This window comes from Protopterus annectens, chromosome 8.part0, assembly GCF_019279795.1.
Source record: "Protopterus annectens isolate FY-2018-M chromosome 8.part0, PAN1.0, whole genome shotgun sequence".
NCBI lineage: Eukaryota > Metazoa > Chordata > Ceratodontiformes > Protopteridae > Protopterus > Protopterus annectens.
Genome location: NC_056741.1, coordinates 1,106,095,289 through 1,106,115,464, shown reverse-complemented (window position 1 = coordinate 1,106,115,464; position 20,176 = coordinate 1,106,095,289). Strand labels below are relative to the sequence as shown.

Sequence of the window (20,176 nt, the reverse complement as noted above, 5' to 3'; positions counted from 1 at the left end):
ACCACTGTATCATAATCAAAAGATGAACTGACTATTGGTCTCAAAAAGAATCAGTTTCTGACCTAAAAAATAATAAATGCAGACTACTGACCCCATTTTGTAACAGACTTCAATTAAACCTACCACTACAACTTAAGAAGTAGAAGTGGAATTGATGAGATTACCATTTACATTGGCAATAGGTAAGAAAAGCTTATGCAATGATTGTCCCTACAATCTGGAATACCCTTCGATAATACATTTGGAAATCTAACAATTTAATAACATTCAAAAAATTCCCCAAAAACATTTGCAAGCAGAAAATAAATGCTAATATTTCAACTAAACTATGGGAATCACTCCCTGCAAATCTTAAGAAGCTAACCTCTTACTCCAAATTCAGGTAGTAGCTAAAAGCATATCTGTTCTAAAAATAATTCCAGGGTCCCTACTAATATTTAATATACTTTGATGTTTGGACTCCAAGTCTTCTCCTCTGGTAACCCCCCCCCTTTTTATGTTTGCTTCCACCCTTTTTACATTTCTGTACATACATATGTCTGCCTTACTTTATTTGTATTTATTTATATTATATCAAGATGATTGTTTTTATCTAAACAACACTTGTATGTCTTTTACTTTTCACTAGGGCCGACCCTGCTGTTAGTGCACTCTGTGAGTGTTTTAACCTGGTAAACAGCTAATAATTAAAATAAAATAAATAATAAATAAAAATAAAATAAAACAAGCCAGCCAAAATAATCTGGAATGTTGTACTTATCAACTTAATACTGGCCCTTAATCACTGTAAACCTTACTGCATTCATTTGATTATATCCAACTGAAAATCTCTTTCATGGGATAACACTGTAAACATGTACTCCCATAATACAATAAGAAGAACTCTATATACCTGTACATATTAGGACTTGTATAGGAATTATGCATTAATGCACCTATGAAACAAGATATACTCTTTAAATGTAACGTTTTCAAAATATTTTATCTTTGCTTATTTCATGTAATTATTTTATAATCAACTGTATGCCATCTTGTCTTTGCCAATGCCATACCTGAAAAGAATCCATGGAGCAATCTGCCCACCCAGTTTCCAAATGTTAAATAAATAAATATGTAAGTACACTGCATATATAATCTATATGTGAAATGTTACTTGCCCTACACTTGTCATATTGAAAATTCTCATTTAATTTAGCTTGAGTCAGCAAAGCCATCTCTTGCCACATGCTACAACTCCCAGCAAATGTATGTCTAGCAGTTAAGCAGGAAGTATCTAGTTCTGTAGAAACAATTACAATAATCAGATTTTAGCAAAGGAGGCTAAATTAATCACACACAAGTGCATGCACAGATACACACACACACATACATATATATATATATATATATATATATATATATATATATATATATATATACCAATCTCACATCTATGTACATGTGTATCATATATGTATTTATAACAAAGAGAATGAAAATATATTGCTCTAGTTACTGATTGTCTTTACATCAACTATGTTGCATGCACAGTTCTCATCAAATGCTGACTGCATAACAAATAAATTATTAAACATATTCAGAATGGCTTCTCCTTCTTATTTATGAACTCTGTGCTTACTCTAAGAGAAGAATTTGAACTGGCTCCTAACATAAAATAATGAACTAAACAATTAATAAAACAACATTTTAAGTACTGTTTATGTGATTATCACAGTCTTGTACTCACCATCACATATGAAAAAATTCACAGTTCTGATTCCAACTGATTGGGTTCTGGATGTTGAAAATCCTCCCCATCAGTTTATCTTTAAGGACTTTTTTCCCATTAAGTAGTTATATAGCTTAGTCTCAGGCTGTCAGAATTTTGAAATGGCAAAGTTCCTTCCAGTAGAGTTACTATCATTCTCTACTTTTGTGTTGTGAGGAAACAATGTTTTTTGAAGGAGAGATAGGCAAACAAAACTCTCTTGATGCACTTCATGATTTATAAAAACACGTGTATTGTAAGCCTAATTCAGGGTTTCAGCTGAAGTTTGTTATCATGAAAAAAATACAGCATGCAAACTTAGAAGTTTTTAAAGTCTGATTAAGAAATTGCTCATGTAATGACAGAAAATGCCAAAATTGAGATGATAGATCCCAGGAGTAAAAGATAAAGCTTGTTGAGAAATCGTAGCCATAATTTTCTATGGTACATTTCTAGAAATACCAGGCATTTGGCAAATGTTTCTTTTCAATTTACTCTAAGGAACCCATTATATGAACTGCTGCACTATCATTGCTATATTCTATCTCAAATATTGGTTACATGCACTAGCAGAAACATCTCAACCCAGCAATTGTAAAGTAACTTTGTGATGAAATTGTGTAATGGCAGTGTACCATGACGTACTATGCTGAATTTGACCATTTCTTGGGAATGCTTACATCTATCCAACTTACAGTAGTATATTTAATTTCATTAATAGACGGCTCATAATTGTATCAATCTCTGGTACTTTTGATTGATGTAAAATATACTAAATATCCCTTTCTGAACAACACCATGAATTCAGTAATAGCCATATAAAATCTTAACATTTATGTGTTTTTACTACCTCAAAAACATGTACTAAGTTGAAGAGGAGATTAAAATAATTTAAACTACCTACTTAATTTAAAATGAATATACATAAAAATACAGATAAAATAGAAAAAAATACAGAAACCCATTGCTTGAAATTTGTATGGTGCAGATATTAAAACAAATCAAAAAAACTTTGGTTCTAAGTGGTACAGATATTGCCATATGCCTAGGGATTTTAAAGCACCCATCCTTTGTGCTCATGCTTGCTCAGGGGTTGTAAGGTACCCATCATTTTTGCTCATACTTGACCACCTACCTGTATATATACAGTTATCCCTGCAGCATTCCACCATGCACCTAAATTTACATATGCATGGATAGGCTTCTCTGTATGTGCTCGTTGAGCTATACTGTGAGACTCGCTTGGTTATGAAAGGGTTAAAAACAGCTTGTTTTAGACTGATGTTCACTGTGTTGGGGAGTCTACCCTTTCTCAGTGTTGTGTAACCATGAATTTTGGATGTATAAGTTTGGGGTTGTGAGATGAAGGGGGTTTACCCCCCCCAAAAAATGTTCAAGGTGTTCTATTCACTTATATGTTATGAAATGTTATGTGCAGGTGTCAAGCATGTGTGACCAAGCATTTGCAGTCCATTGTTTCTTGTTGCAAAAGTTCATAATAGACTGTCATATGAATATGCGTATGTGTTTGTGTGTGTGTGTGTGTGTGTGTGTGTGTGTGTGTGTGTGTGTGTGTGTAGACACACACACATAAACATGTAACATACATATACACTGTTGTTTATCTGAATAAAACTTTTCATGATCTCAAAAACTTCAACATGCTAGGCCTATTATCAAGAGCTGCGTCTTTACGTTTTTGCAGATACATATTCATTACTTCAGTAATGCTTTCCATCCATTGTAGCCTCCTCCTCATTTTCCTTTGGTCTTTCCCAGCATACGTGTCTTCCGTAATGAATCCTACCTTCACAGTATGTGGTCAGAGTATTTGAGTTTTATTTTTACTATCAGGCCTTCCAATGAACAGTTGAGATGTATTTCCTCGTGTAGTAATTGGCTATTTCTTATTTTTCCCAATAATTTTGATTCCAGCATGTGATTTGCCTAACCCAGCACTCTGCATGACATAATCAACATATAAATTAACTAAGCGGAATTTCATTGTATAGCCTGGTCTTGCTCATTTCCCAGTCTTGAACTAGTTGGTTCTTCCATATTAGCATATATATGTGTGTGTGTGTGTGTGTGTGTGTGTGTGTGTGTGTACATATATATATATATATATATATATATATATATATATGTACACAAACATATATATATATATATATATATATATATATATGTGTGTGTGTGTGTGTGTATATATATATATATATATATATATATTTTTTTTTTTTTAACACATATATAGTTCTGCTGCATTTTCTAATTTTCAGTTAAGTAATATTATAACATGACATGAAGATATATGCATGTATGTATGTGCATCTCTTTCTTCCCACTTTCTTTTCCTCTCTATCGTTCTCTTTCTCCCTCTGTATATATATATATATATATATATATATATATATATATATATATATATATATATATATATGTGTGTGTGTGTGTGTATAGGTTATTGATCTGTGTTTTGTATTATGCATCATATTGTAAGATACTGTAGGCCTCCAGTGCGCCTTTTCTCCAAGGCCGTTTGCTGAAAATGAACTCTGCTTGTTGTTAAAATGTGCATTGCTCCCTTCCATCTCTTTCCCTCTTGTTCTCCATACACAGGGGCATGTGAGGGCCAAAGTATGATATTTTTGCTATGAAGATAAGGAGTTTTATTAGGCAAAAACAATGTGTAATTCATCTGCCTGTCCAGCACTAAATAACATTCTACATAGTTATGTTCCTAGTTGGTCATTACAATCCAATGACAAAAACTCCTGTCTCTCCACAAACCTATGAACTATTGCTGGGCATTGTCTGTACTTATATTATGTTGGCAAGGCCTGGAACTCCTTACCTGTCTTCATCAGGTCAATACCCTCCCTCCCATCCTTCAAAACCATTCTGAAAGACTTCCTAGCCAAAATATGGCCCTATTCTTGCTCAACTGCAGAATAAACTATGTCCCTAAATGTGAGCAATTACTAGTTCATATCTTACACTTCCTTACTCTCCCTTCCTCACTCACTTCCTTACTTCTATCAATTTCTCTCCCCTCACTTTCTCTCTAGATTTACTATATGCCTGCTTTTTTTTCTCATTTCATATTGCAATTCCTGTTTGTATTATACTAACTTACCTTTAATTAATTAAACTGGCTAACATTTCTCTCTGTATTAAATCATTGTCATATAACGTATATTTATTCTTAACCAGTGTTTTCATATTATGTCTAATTTGGTATAATTATTTAAACTATAGTTTTTATGTATTACTTTTAAAGCTTGTAAAATTATTGTTCTTAAAATGTTTTTAATACTTTGGAGCTTTTCTTCCGTTGTCTCCACTGAAAATGGGTTCCTACCCAGTTAGACTTCCCAGTAATCAAACATCAATAAATAAATAAATAAATAAATAAATAAATAAATAAATAAATTTATTTTATACTATTTTTAAACTGATGTGTCACTGCTGGCATAGGGGAATGCTCCATGGCTGTAGATGTAATAAGTTCAGGATGATCATCGGAAGACGTCTGTCCATAAATAACAGGGTTAGTGAGTATATTGGACTGTAGCTGTAATAAGTTCAGGATGATCTTCGGAAGATGTCTGTCCATAAGTAAGTATGTGAGTAACTTGGAAAAGGAGCAACTTTTTTAAAAAAGATGCTTAAAAATACTCCTGAATCCCTACCGATTCTAATGTCTAGTGTACTTTTCCTTAAATGGGGAAGTACTCATGATGGCCCACAATTTATTTTTATCAGAAAAGTGTCATATCATCCCTCCTGCAGAAATAGAATGTAACTTTAGGTTTGAAATTTGAAGCACTGCATAAAAGTAACAATTGTCAGCTTGTGTATACACCCCATCAAAAATCATAAAGAGTGAGAAAACATGGATGTGCCAAATTATAATATTTCCAAATTTATATTTTTACCACAAAGATCTGTTAAGATTAATTTGTTTTATTTCATCACATTTTCAGTTGTTTGCAGTATTTATATAAATACCTAGCTTTACAAAATATTAGTTTTTACCATGAACTGCAGCTATTTCATTGATTAAGAGTAAGAGATGCAACCCAGTTGCAAACAAAAGAAGGTCTGGTTAAAGAGGGAGGGTCTTAGTAATGACGAAAAGGACCGCCCAGCTGACTTTATCCAATCTGGCTGTACAAGATTCATACAGAGGAAGTGATGTAATTGTATACCTCCGCGTGGTGTTTCTGAAACCTTTTCTCGCACGGGTTTCATTTCTTTGTATTATCGTGCAGGGGTCTTTTAAATTGTAAACTTGTTCTTTAGGATTCACAGGTTTTGGGGCTAAGGTGAGTGTATCATTATTATTATTTCTTATGGAATTCGCCCGGTGGGCTGGGATTTTGAGGGACTTGTTTAAAATCCCGCGAAAGTGAAGTGGTGTTTTGGTCTCGCGGAGGATGGTTTCTCGTATGGGAAACACACTGCAGGATAGGACTCGCAACTGTATAAGTCCCACGACTGACATTAGACAGAACTACTGGCAGACGTAGACTTTAGTGCTTTGATTAATTAATAAACTTTGTTTGTGTACACTTGTTTTCCCTTCATCGCAGTGGAGGACAGCTTATAATAATAGGTTAATTCAGCGGCCATATTGGCCGATGGAACTACTTTGCTGCAAAAGTGTCAAGAGAAATGGCTTTCTCCCTTCACTGAACATATAGTGCTTAGGTACTCTGACATAGTGTTGTAAATTAAAAATGGAAATAAGAGTTGCAGCCAGAATATCAGTTAAAAGAATGACATTATTATGCGCCTATAATATAGAAACTGCTGGTGTTGTAAATGTTTGTTTCTTACTTCTTAAAGGGACCGCGCACCTACGGTGAAGTGGGAAGGGCTATTTCGTGTGGGTGGGGTGAAAGGAAGGTTATTTTAAGTAAGCATTGGGTCTTATTTCAGAAACCACAGAAAGTTACCTGACCCAAGGTGCTGTGGGCTTTTCTGAAACCACAAATTATGACAGTAGAATATGCCTTTTTTGTGGGGTGTTGTACAGATGTGTGTGTACATTTTTAATCTAATGACTTACTTGTAAACTGATAACTTGTTGAGATGGGCAAGGTCTAGAAAGCAGTGCATGTGTGTTTCTATTTTTAGGCTGTGTGAGAAATGAATGTTCAAATCTGAATGACTTTTTAATGGTAACAGAAAAATACAGTGAGTCAGTGTTTTAGACCTTATTTTGTAGTGTAGTTTATTTTACAACTGTAGGCTTTACAACTTGAGCAGTGTGTATTCTGGATGTATGTAATATGTTGTATTGGACAGGAATACTGCAAGTGATTGCCCATCTTGTGTTAAATATTTAATTTCCATGATTTAAAAGTGATACAGTTTGCAGAATAATTCACCACTTACATGTGCTGCTTGAAAGTTTTAATCCCATTTGCATTGGTTTGCTCTTGCATTGCACTTCTGGACTCTAACCAGTAGGGTGAACAGGTAAATAAGAAAGTGTTTAACATTAACACCAAAATTAAAACTAGTGGATGTTCATGGCATTTTGAAAGTTACACATATTTCTGCCTTCTTCTAATGGGGTTTATTATATTACACTTGTATATTGCTGTTTTTATGCTTGGGGGTTGATATTGTTTGAAAGTTTAATTTGAATTGGACACTACAAATTGGCCCTAGGTGTGAGTGTGTGCGCCTTCTGTGGAAGGTTGGGCTCCGGGCTGACAACTCAACACCGTAAAAATCCACTGCCAATCATGAGCGGACAGATGATCCGCTGTGGCGACCCCTAACTGGGAAAAAAAAGAAGAAGAAGAAAAGGCTTGGGATGGATTTGTTATATTTATAGTTCAAAGTTATATAGGTGTGTGTGTGTGTGTGTGTGTGTGCATATGTTATCTGAAGACTTGTTTTATCACACGCATTCACACTTGTGTGTGTATGTGCTAAATATTTTAATTTTCATTTTTGCTTTGTTTTGAACTTGACCTTGGTGTTCCTTGTAACAGCATGCAGACTGCCTTTGACTGCATTGTATACCCTTTGGAATGGAATTACCAGGATGGTGTATTGGAAGACTCATGTGGGTGGTTTGTAGTGAAGAGTTGTAATGCATTAAAAATTAAATTGCTTTTAAATATTCAAGGACTTCTTTGGATCACCATATTGTATGGCTCCTGTGTGTCCCGTGTGGTGTCCTAAGATTTGTTGAATCCTGACAAGAATATCAACCTTTACTATTCTTAGTTGCATTTGAGTGGTGCCGTTTTGAAAATGTTATAAGCTTGGGGCTACAATGTCCATTTTCATAAAACATTTCATGGCACCACATTTTTAAACCATGTCAGTGCAATGTGGTCATTTCTGGAATTGACTTGAGTGGGATAGAACAACATAACTTCTTTATTAAAATGGAACTATACTTTATAGTGACATGTTACAAAGTGATTGTATGCATTTTTTATTGGTTATATTACTGTTGCAGTTTTTATCCGATGAAGTTCCATTTTAATAAAGGAGAAACTAAATTACTTATTTTACCGATTAACTATTGGGACTCATTTCTGGAGTTAGCATTGTTTTTTTTTTTTTTTTTTTAGATTTATAGGTAAAGTTCTGGTAAATGTCAGTGTCATGGAAAGCTGTCTGACTAAACTGACAGAAGTGTTGACTCTAGTGTGGAGCACTGAGTTGAGTAGTTAAAGGCAGCCGTGAAAGACATGTAATATTGGAAATGTTGCGGTGTTTAGCAGTGCACTGATGTAGGGAGGAAAACTAGAGGAATGAAGATTACAGATCAGGAAGTAGCAGCAGTTCATACATTTGGCTTTGATGTTCAGAAAAAAATAGTAATGAGTATGCTCTGCAACATCAGTAATAAGGTTTTTGGATAGTAAGTATGCATATAAAAATGGGAGTAAATAGGAGTTGTGAGTAGGGGTGATCCTTGAAGAATGAATCGTCTTATTATGGCCTTCCTTGTCCACACCCATCAAAGAAGTTACCTGTTAAAGAGATGCTGACATTGTGAGTATGGGAGGAGTTTGAATTGTGTGAAGCAGGGCAGAAAAGTTAAGACATGTTGGGAGCATGTTCTTGTATAAAGGTTTGAGTATTAAGGTAGAAATGTACTGTGTTAATTTTATGCATTTGTGCCTCATAGTTTAGTATTCAGGCCAGAGAAGACTGTGCTCACTCATACTAATGTGTGTAATGTTTATGCTAAAAAGTCATACCTTGGTAGGATAAATGATCTAGTTGGTAAACTGATACATGGGTGTTTCCCCATATCCTTTTGAAGAGTGTAAAGATAGTTCATGCTCTATCCATTTTGTTGTACTTTGGTCTGCCAGGAACACTAGTTGATACTCAAGATCTAAGGATGGCTGCACACTGTCAGTACAGAGCTACAGCTGCGTGTCTGCCCATTTTTCTGTTGCATTATACTTTTAATTTTCCTTCAAAAAAATGTAATGTTTGAGTATTTTTCTATGTGTTCATCTGTACACTAGCAAAAACTGAAGAGCATAGAGTGTTTTATGACTAAAGTCATTCTGTTTGTGTGGGGAGTCTTTTGTTGTTGCTGTGAAGTGTTATGGCATTTGTGGTTGTTGATGACTGTGAAACAGCTTCACAGTGATATGGCCAAGTTCACTCCATTTATGTTTCTACTTATGTTTTGTTGCATGTGTTATCCACTGATGGATAACTACTAAACTAACTGCCCTTGTGGGTCATTTTAAGCCTAGCCAATTACTCCATGTGAGACTCAAGCCCTGCACCTTGTGTCTTTAAGGCAAACATCTTAACCATTATGCCAACCTCCCCAGAACAGTGAGCTATGGCTCCATGTGCTTTGTGACATTGCCAACGTGTAGTTTATATGTGGTGGGGAAGCTGCCTTAGATACAGTGATGCCTGCAGAAATGTGATCCGTGTTTTATTGGAAGCCTTTGAAGAAAGGCTTCAGTAGGTAAAAAAATATACAGAACACAATTTAAATGAGGTTAGTAATAACAGCAACAAAATAAATGGAAAGGTGGTATGTTTACTGTGCTGGTAAGACATATAATTTGGAAATGTTAGGAAAAAAAGTAGTTATAGTGGAGCTGGAATAGTCAAGAAAGGCGCATGCAAAGATTAAACGTGAAGACAAGATAAAATGTGTAGCATTTATTTAAAAATAATGGTTGAAATGATTTACACTGGGTAGTTTTATGGAGCCAAGATACCAGTAATTGATTGTTTATACACAAGAATTTAATGGATAGTATATATATTGTAAAATGGTATATACTCCATTATATAATAAAGTAAATTAAGTTGTATTATGTTTGCAGGAATCATGCTTCCTTGAAATGCATGTGTTCAATCAAAATTGCTTGGTAACTCTTTAGTGATGGGATCCTGAAATGTATTTCTGAAGCATTCACAAGGTTCGTTTACAGAACGTACAGAAGCAGCTTCTGTTTTGTGGTAGCTGACTCAAAATTGCTGACCTGTATGTGATTGCCACCCCCACCCAAGTAAGGGAAGCTTTAACCCCATTCTGCAGACCTAATTATTGCCATTCTGTGTTTGTACCATTTGAAAGAAAGTGTAAACTGCAGTTTTGTGCATATTTCTTTCTCAGTTATTCACATTCTTTAATGTTAGTTTTTTATTAGTTTAAATTGACTTTCTATGTTTCAAGCTTTCTTTCTAGGAAAGTGTTCATCTGTTTAATTGAATTTTTTATTTCCATTTGTTAACCAGTTACGTGAACTGGTCAGTTGACGTTTTTGGTCATAGCTAAGCTATAGTAATATTTACATAAATTTACAGAAATTAAACAAAACCTTACAGACTAGAAGCATAATTAAGCAAGAATGCATTATGTATGTTACGGGATACTTAATAAAGCTTCATGCTGCATTTTGGGATATAGCTTTGTTAATTGCCCTGTTATGTATGTAATGCATTTTAGCAGTATTCTTTTATTTCTAGTCTGTAGAGATTTATGTGTCGTCTGTCTATGTGCTAGAACTCAGAGTTTATGATTATATCCCATATGCCATTACAGTTTTAAAGACCTTCTTTAAATTTGGTTGCATCCTGTATGTAAATGCTTAACACTGATTAATAAACCCTTTTGTAACAGTATTCAGCTACCTTAAAATTCTAATGACATTCCTACGTTTCTGGAAATCTGTGCCTATATTCTCAAAATTTAGACTAATTTTCTCTTCACTATAACACTCCAGTCGTAAGTTCCTTCCCGTAATGTAATACCACAAAACCTGTAGTAAACTCTGTCTCCTATTATTCATTTTTTTGTTTGTTTACATTAGTTATTTAAGTTGTTGTTACTTTTTTTTTTGGTTATAGATTTAACTTTATTTTTTACTCTATTGTATCTCCCAATACTGTTGATGTTTTTGCATGCTTTTAAATGTTGTTTATATTTGTGTAATGGTGTTTTCTATTTGTTCAGTTTCCAGGATGACTGTATTCTACCCTGGCTAACAATTTTGAATTAGAAAAAGTTTGTCATTTGTGTTTCGGGTAGCTGTGATTCCCGAAGGTATAGCATAACCTTTGGTTAGATACAGTGAATTTGTTGGAGCTGTAACACTGTCTCCAATTTGGATGTGGAAAATGTTTTGCATTTTGAATCAAGCACAAGCGTTTATTCTGAATTCATGGTTATTTGTGGTTTTACTGTGCCATGTTGCCTGTGGTGTGCAGTAATTTATTATTTGGGATGTTGTGCTCCACCCCCTTCCATTTCCCTGAGTATTATTTAATTTTTTGTGTTTAACTGTGTGCACTAGCTGAGTTTAGGGAGCATTGTATTTTTTTAATCTTCTTTATTGAATTATCACTTGGGACATAGGCAGTCCTACATATAAATATATATATGAAAACAAACCATAGTGACATATTCTCAGCTGCGAACACTATTTGCAACCAAATTTAAAGAAGGTCTTTAAAACTGTAATGGCATATGGGATATAATCACAAACTCTGAGTTCTAGCACATAGACAGACGACACTTATAACATTCTGCACAGTCATTGTCAGCCCAGCATTATGTAACTAACTCGCTTCCTACCTTCCGTTAAACCTCATTCCTCCTCCAAAACTTTATTCTGTATATATTGTTCTCGCAATGCCCATTTTTCTATGCAATTTCTTCCTACCCTTTTCTAAAGATCCCACTTTCAATTCTTTTATCTCTGTTACTGTATTCCCTAATTCAAATACAGTTGGTTTAGACTTTGATTTCCATTTAAATAGCAATTGCTTTTTGCTGCCACCAGGATTAAACTTTGCAAGCCCTTACTATGTGTAGATAATTCAAATCCTGTATCCCAGTTTAAAAAATAATTTCTTTTGTTATGCCAATTTGTTTGCCCAGTATTGCTGAAAGCGTAGTTTGTAGTGAATTTTTAAAGCCTGCCAACTCCTTATATTCCCAAAAATATGTTCCTAATTGCCTATTTCTTCCCCATCACGTTTCCAACATTTGCAGCCCACCTTAAGAAAAATTCTTTGGAGTCTGCTTGGGTATAAATCTACCTATGTAAACACTTCCAGGCAAAGATCCTAAATCTTCTAGACTTTGTTGCATATTTGGGAGCCATACATATGTCTTCCCATTGTTTCTTTGTGAATTGCTTATCCATTCTCTCTCCTCTCAATCTTTTCTAAACTCTTCTGATGAATTCCTATAGTTATCGCAGATTATTTTATTATGCCCAACTAATTATCCCTTTTTTAACAGCAGCTTATGTTCTAGTTTCAACTAAAAAATCTATCTGTATCAGTTCTGGTATTTCACTTAAGATTGTCCCGTCCCTTTCTCTTTGTCTATACTCTGACATCTGTCCTTGACAGGGAAGGCAGTCTCTAGCGTACAATTCAGATGTATTCTTGTCCTCTTCCCCCTTCTCTTATCTTTCCCAGTATCTTGGTTTCTTTGCCAGTTTTCTCCTGTAAATTTCTGCCCCCTCTTGCCTATTCTCTGAATCCCTAATTGCATTCATCCATATTGGTAGAAACTCCTTTCTCCATTCCCGTGTTGGCTTAGTTCTTAGAATACTTTCTGCTACTTTATGAATATAATACTCTATGTGGCTGCTGTTATTCTCAGTAAGGATTTACATCCAAAATCCACCTCCTCCTTATTTCCATTTGTGCATTTTCTTGATTTCCACATTTCTCTGCTTTGGTGCGAAATACTCCTATACCTCTACAGGACCTCTAGTTATTTTCCTTGATATAGACTTCCTAAGCCTGGCAGCAGCCCTTTCTACTTTCTGTTCCTTGAGTCGTTATGTTAAATTTTTTTTATAATCTGGAGTTATCAAAAACTGTTGCTTAACAACAGTCTTTCTAAATTCATCCTTATCTTCTCTTCTGCAGTCTGCAATTACACCTCTTCTTGTTCTTCTTGATACGCGTTATTCTGCAATAATGTCACCTTTGTCAGTCCCTGTAAGTAATTCTTATTTCTTAACCATATTTCTTTTTCTTTTATTTCTATCTTTTTTTAAAGTCCACTTTCATTTTATCCCACTCTCTAGCCATATCTTCTGAAGACATTTCCATATTCCCTAATAACGCCTGAATAATTTCCATTACCCATTCCTTAAATTCCTCTCTTTTTAACTAATAGGCAGGGAAGCACCAGTGTCCCGTTTTATCTTATTTATTTTTGGCGCGTGGTCTGAGATAATTATTGGATGTGTATCAAAATGTTCAATTAGATGCAAATATTCCTGTGAAATATAATTTCTGCCTAGCCTGGTTTTTGTACCTTGGGGAGTAGTATGTAAATTCTGTCCCGAGTTCCTACAACTGAATTCATGACTTCCATACCAAATATTTTCATACATTTTTTTACCCTGTTTTGTTATATTTGCCCTTCTAGGTCCCTAGATACATTCTTGTTGTTGCAAATCAAATTGCAGCCCCTACCTGTATGTAATATTCCCTGCTGAACGCTGATTATTTCTCCCAGAATTTTCTTAAGGTACATTATAGCAGTTTTAGGTGGAATACAGCAGCATAATCCTCTTCCCTTGCTACTTGCCCTTTACTACCACAAATCTACTATTATTATTATCTTTTTTTTCCTTCTGCTACCACTGTTGGAGCTCTTCTTGCAATTCATGTAAGTATTCCCATTTTCCTTTGTTCCACATATTTTGTTGAATTGCCATCCTGAAATCCCTTATTTATCAAATTCACGTGCTCAGTTATTTACAAAGGTATCTGGTGTACCATAGCTATTTGCACTCTGCATTTCCTAATATAGTTCACTACTCTCTCTCTCTTTTTTTTTTTTTTGTATATACCCGAGACCATTCACATTCCAAGATCATATGGAAAGTGTTGCCATTGTGATAAGAAGTTATTGTTTCCTCTTGTTATATACAATAGCTGTTTAAAAATGTCTTGTTTTGAGCTTTAGTATTAAATGCATGCATTGTTTGGCATGTTGATCTTTTATACAGTTTCTTGTCATGTCCATTTTAACATATCACATCTTACACGAATTTTGTTTTAATGAAAAACCCTCAAAACACACACACACATACGCACACAATATTGGCATAACATGTTATCCAAACACACAAAATTATATACGTCTTCAGATAATGAAGCTTAACACTCCTAACAGAAATAGTTTTCCCAAATTGACAACTACACTCAGAGGCTTTAATTGACTTATAGTTAAAGTTATCCATACTAAGACACATGGTGCTGCCTGTGCTTCTACATGTGTGCTGTCTGTGCTGTCTGTTTTTGTCTTCTTCTCTCAGATGTAGAAAACAACTTTAATGCTTTCAGAAGACATTAACTTTTATCCTTAAAAACATTTTCTGTTAGCTTGTGTCCATGAAAAACTTATGAACCAGATACATAGTTGGCTTCAGCCAAGCTTCTTGTTTTTACATTGTGAACTTTTTTTTTTGCCAAAGGAATAGTTTTCATTGCATTCATTGTTCTCTTATTTACTTGCTTAGACTTAAAACTTCTTGTTAGATCAAGCCAGGGGCCATAATCCAGTCATTCCCCTATGCAGAAGTAAGAAAAAGCATACCAACTCTACTTATATCGTGATGTGTATACTTTTAAACCCCAGCCCCCACTTCAGCAACCAAAAACTACAGTCTGTTATCTTAAACATGCTTTTGTACAGGCTTCTCTTTTCGAACACCATTGCCAATATTTCTTTAAACTAAAAAGAAAGAAATAATAAAAGAGGCACCTGTTTACTTTTAATATCCTTGTAACGCATACACACACAAAAATACCTGAAAATGCTTTACTATATAAGATTCAGCTTATGCAGTGAAATGTTTCATAAAAATATTGCATAAAAACAAATAAAAAAATAGTTTCACCTACAGTTACCTCTATCCTTCCTCTTCCATTCCCTTTAATGTTCTTCCAAACATTAATTACATGAAGTAGGGTGAGTGCTTTGGAGTCCCCTACAAGTTTAGCAAAGTCAAAAAAGTCCATTATTTCCATTTTTTATTGTGCAGCCATATTTCACAAATGTGATTGATGCTTTGTAATCCCACATTTATTCATTAATTTCCAAGTTGCTGTTTTTCTTCCTGTTGATCTCCATCTCCCAATTCCAGTCTCTGGTTAATTTTCAACGTATTTCAGGCTCTTCTAGTCAGCTCCTGTGCTGGCATAAATTTTCTCCACTTCTGCTTGGTGTACAGCGAACAGTCCTTTTCCAAAAGCACCCTGCTGTCTCCAACTTTTAGTACTTTGCCCTTCTGCCACAGTTTTGTTAGAATCCACTCTTTTGCTGGTAGGATTACATATTTATTAATACAGGTCTTGGCTGCTTTTCCCATGGTCAGGTTTTGGAACATACACACAATGTGCCCTTTCAATTAACAATTCCAGCTGAAGAATACCATCCAGTTGCTTATTTGTGATTTTATAAAATGTAATACAGTCTGTTCTTCCAGTTTCTGCGGTACAGCAAAAAATGTCAGGTTCTCCCTATGTGCTTTGTTCTCTAATTCTAACCTTTTTTTGAGGCATCTCTTCTGGAGTAGTCTCATACTCAGCCAGCCGTTTCTTCATTTTGACCACCGATTATTGCAGTTTTATCAGCGCATCTGAATATCTGTTGAAAGTGTCTTCCATTTTTTCCAGCCTTTTATTTGAGTTGATGTACACTTTTTTTGTGTTTCATTTATTTTAATCAGTTCTGAGTGTATTTGACATATTTTGTCCTCTAGATTATTGGAAATCATGTGTTTGTACCAAAGCTGGAGCTTAAACTACCTTTTACTGAACAACTGCAGGATTCTTCCCAGCTGGTGTTTCTCCTCACCTTTTGTGGTTGGTTTCTTTCAGGATCTGTAAATTTCTTCTTTTTTGGCATCCAGCCAGTGCACTTACTAGCCAGTAACTGAAATTTACCCAAGAAGACACATTTATTGACTGTGTTTTATAAGTTTCTGTTTTCACACTGGGAGAATTGACATTAAGCTGTTACTTAGTGCATAGCCATCTTGGAAGTCTCAGCGCTGTGTTTTCTTAATTTTAACATAAAGTTTATCGTGGTTCCTGATTAGTCATTAGTGCTGTTCTTTACTTGATTTTTTTCTGTTTCCAGTCATGCTTTGTTGTTTCGCATTGTTTCCTTTTGCTAGTGAAGGGATATTTTTAGATGCACTTTCTAAGTTTGTCTAACTGAAATCCCAAAATTCCATCTTTTTTATAATCAGTTTGACCCATCTTCTAGAAATTCTGTTTCCTTTGTTTTTTGGGGGTTTTTTGTGTTTTATTTATTTTAATTTGTATGCATTTTCTTGGTGAATTTTATTATTTCTATATTTTCTTAATTTATTCTGTCAATTTTATAAGTGTAAGCACATTGAAATAAATAAATGCCTCTGAAGTTGGTTTCTGTTATAAACTACCTTGAACCAGATAGTATCACACCTGTAATTGTACTTTTAAGTGATTCGATTTAAAACAGTTTGGTTTGAATAATTATTTGTAAACATATTTTAAATTTATGTGGGTTGTGATCGTTGACCCTGTCTTGTTGCTTATCTGTCAGAAAACTGTACTAACCCTAAATTTAATTCTTCACAGACCTATACTAGAATTTATGTGATCTTGTCTCTCTCTAGTTGAATTATTGTACAGTGTTTCTAATTTTCAGAAACATTTGCTCATTGTAGAATTCTGTAGTGTCTTTGCATGTTAGGCTATTTTCTGTATTGTCATTATTTTACTTTTCTTTTCTTGATGATATTTAACTATAGTATCTATTTTTTATAAGCAACGTAAACACTGTTGTTTGTCTTCTGAGTGATTCTCTGATGGTAAAACATGAGGTTTGAAACCCTCTGCCATGCCAAAGGTGTCGTAGTAACTGCTTTTTGAGGATTCCCCCCACAGTTTGTCATGTATACATGGCAATTACATGTGTCTTTTACATTAATTGTGTAGGTAGTATCATAACGTGACTACAGCTGACAAAACCTAGTTTGGCTCATACAACAAAGAAGTATCTTTCTTTCTGTGGTGGACCCTACTTTGCTGTTTCTGTTCTCTCTCTCTTTGGGTACTACTATTCTGAGTACAGTCCAGACAGATTTATTACTATATGTTTCGCGTGTCCTGTGGTACTTGTAAGCTTATCATGTTAACTTTCTCCATACAAGTCTGCTTCGTAGTACAGAAAAAGTAGGCTTACATAATATTTTTCTTAGTCGCACTAGTTTGTGTACACATTCTAAGAAGTCTAAGAGCACTTTTATGTGCCTTTTGTTGTAAACAACATAAATGTTTTTTATAATAAAACAGAAATATTTTGGTGGAGCTTTTGGGTTATAAAACATTAGTTTCTGGTTGATTCTGTTAGGAATTGTTTGAACTCTGTGGAAAATATTATTGTTGAATGGCTCTTTGATCCCATTCCTTGGTGAGTAGGAGTCTTTGCTAAGAAGGCAGGTTTTTTTGTGCTGTCCTCACTGTGGCAGAACATTTTACCTCTGAGTAATGGAAGAAGTATTTGGAATCTTAAAACTTTTGTTATGTAGTTATCTTGGAAGATATGAGTTGGAGTAGGGTACAACATAATTGGAGACAAACTTCAGGGTAGTGTTTATAGCATGCTTCATGGTACTGTTTAACTACAACCTCTGTTGTTCTAGTGCAGGAGGCATTGAGATGGTTGTCATTGTTTTTAGGCGCTTGCTTTGTTGTTTTTCTTCTTTGCATTTGTAGAGCTTCTGGGCATAGAACATGTTGGCAAAAGTTCTTTGACTCATGAAACTTTAAGGTGTTTTCTTGTTTCACATCAGTATTGCTCAGATCGCAATTCTAAGTTTGTATATATTTTATTTTGCTAGATTTAGGGTGTGCACACTAATAAACTGTTTTTGTCTTTCTGACTGATGCCTTGTTTTTTATAGTTAGATAGCATTTTTAGGTTTCAATATGTAGTAGGTTGTTATTGGGGTGATGTAGATCAGTCATATGTGATCTGCATCATGGGTACTTGCTACAGTTAGGAAAACACTGATGAATAAGTTATAGATAATGACAGCTGTAACTAAATTTAGGAATACAGACAGTGCAGAATACAACACTTTAATCACAAAACAGGCAATATTGATACTAAAGATGTGGCTAAAACTTGAGACATTGGACTTTTTGACTCTTAAAACAAAACGGTATATATTCTAGATTAAAAGAAGAACAGTCCATTCCCTCTGTCCATGGTAACCATTGCTTCTGGGGCATATATATATCTCCGATTCCAACAGATCTTTGGTTAATTTGCAAGATTCATTCTAGTCTTCATTACATGAACTCCCAGGTATAATAGTATTCAGTCAGACCCCTAGACATTTAAAGGGCAGATAGCTATGGAGGACACCACAGCCATGTGACACTGGTTGTTAGCCACACCATTGAGGCGTTGCCTTTTTTTTTTTTTAACACACTGAATTGGCGCTGGTATTGATAATTGGATATCTAGCAGCTAAGGCTATGGTACCCCAGAACAAATATATTGGTGGAGTAAGTGACCTTTGTTTAAATAAACAGCCATTCACCAAAAGGTTGTTGTGTTCCCTTTCTCTCTCTTTGGACCTGTTTTGTTGATCATATAGAATCTTATACATGCTGGGTTTCCAAGATGTGACCAAGAACAGTATTTTATGTGATTTTTGGCAAGGACAGGTAGCAGGCAAAATGACTTGAACTTTAGGTGAAGTGGTGAAATTAGAGGGCTTTAGAATATGTAATGTGAATCCTTTCTGTCATGGAGCCAGGATTTTGTGTGTGAATGCTGATTTACCTTGTTGGTAGTACATGCTTTCAGCCATGGCACAAGTGTGTTCACCATGGACTTCCCAATTCCTGGTGAGGTGTTAGTTCAAGACGTTGAGTGGTTTGCTTTTTGATTAAGCTGAAATGAGGCACCTATTTCCTGTCTTGTTTATTTTCAGTTACAGATTGGAAAACAGGGATTCAGCGCTAATTGGGATGGGCAGAAATGGAAGTTGATGGGGTGTATTTAATTTGGAGTATTTCTGTCAGTCATTGCACTGGATGAAGTCTGATCATTTTTCAGCAAAAGACCCAATACTTTTATTTAATAGGTATTTGTTTATCAGGTGTATGGCTATGTGCCATCTGTGAGTTTTTCCACACATATTTTTATACAATATGCAGTTGTTCGTATTGGAAACAAGATGGGGAAGATGTGCCTGTAGGAGGAAGTAATAGTCCACAAAAACTAACAGACCAAAAAGAGCCATTAAGATGACAAAGTAAACTATTGGCAATAAGAAAGGAATTATGTATTGTAACTATTTCGCAAGAAACCCAGAATTTCCAGATAGCAGATATTTAGAAAATTTAATATAGAAATTAAGGAAAGAAAAATACTTGTACAAGAAAAAACATCCCAGACTTCAAAGGGAGATTTGTATTCCTTAATACAACAGATTTACGAAAAACTTTACATAGATGAAGGAACTTTGGGCCACCATGAAGAAGTGACAGAGGCTGTGTGAAAATATAAAGAACAAAATCCTGGGATTTTTGAAAGTTATGAAAAAAGAAACATGGTGTGGGAAAGAAAAAGAGATCTTGTATGGTGCAATATTTATGCAAATGAGAAAGCCAAGCTAATCCATACAAACAAGCAGCTTCAAAAATATTTGAAAATAAATACAGGTATAGGCAACTGGAGATGGAAAATTTCACAGTGTACACATATATATATATATATATATATATATATATATATATATATATTAAAAGGAGGGAATGTAAAAATCAGGATTATCAAGGCAGAAGTTAAACAAATAGAAATTAAAGTTATGGATTATCTGCAAAGTAAAGGAGTTAGTATGGAGAATCCAAGACAGGCAG

The 20,176-nt window shown here is 34.7% G+C and overlaps 1 protein-coding gene across 4 annotated transcripts in view; it reads left to right on the top strand.

Moving 5' to 3' along the window:
* Window positions 1-20,176, top strand: part of POGZ (pogo transposable element derived with ZNF domain) — a 2,357,128-nt gene that overhangs the window by 539,236 nt on the left and 1,797,716 nt on the right. Inside the window, exon 1 of one of the 4 annotated variants that reach the window (XM_044080635.1) lies at window positions 5,945-6,078. The exons of the other annotated variants lie outside the window; for them this stretch is intronic. The gene's annotated coding sequence lies outside the window, so the exon portion shown is untranslated. Of the gene's footprint in view, window positions 1-5,944; window positions 6,079-20,176 lie in introns of those variants that run through there. 4 annotated transcript variants of the gene reach the window in all.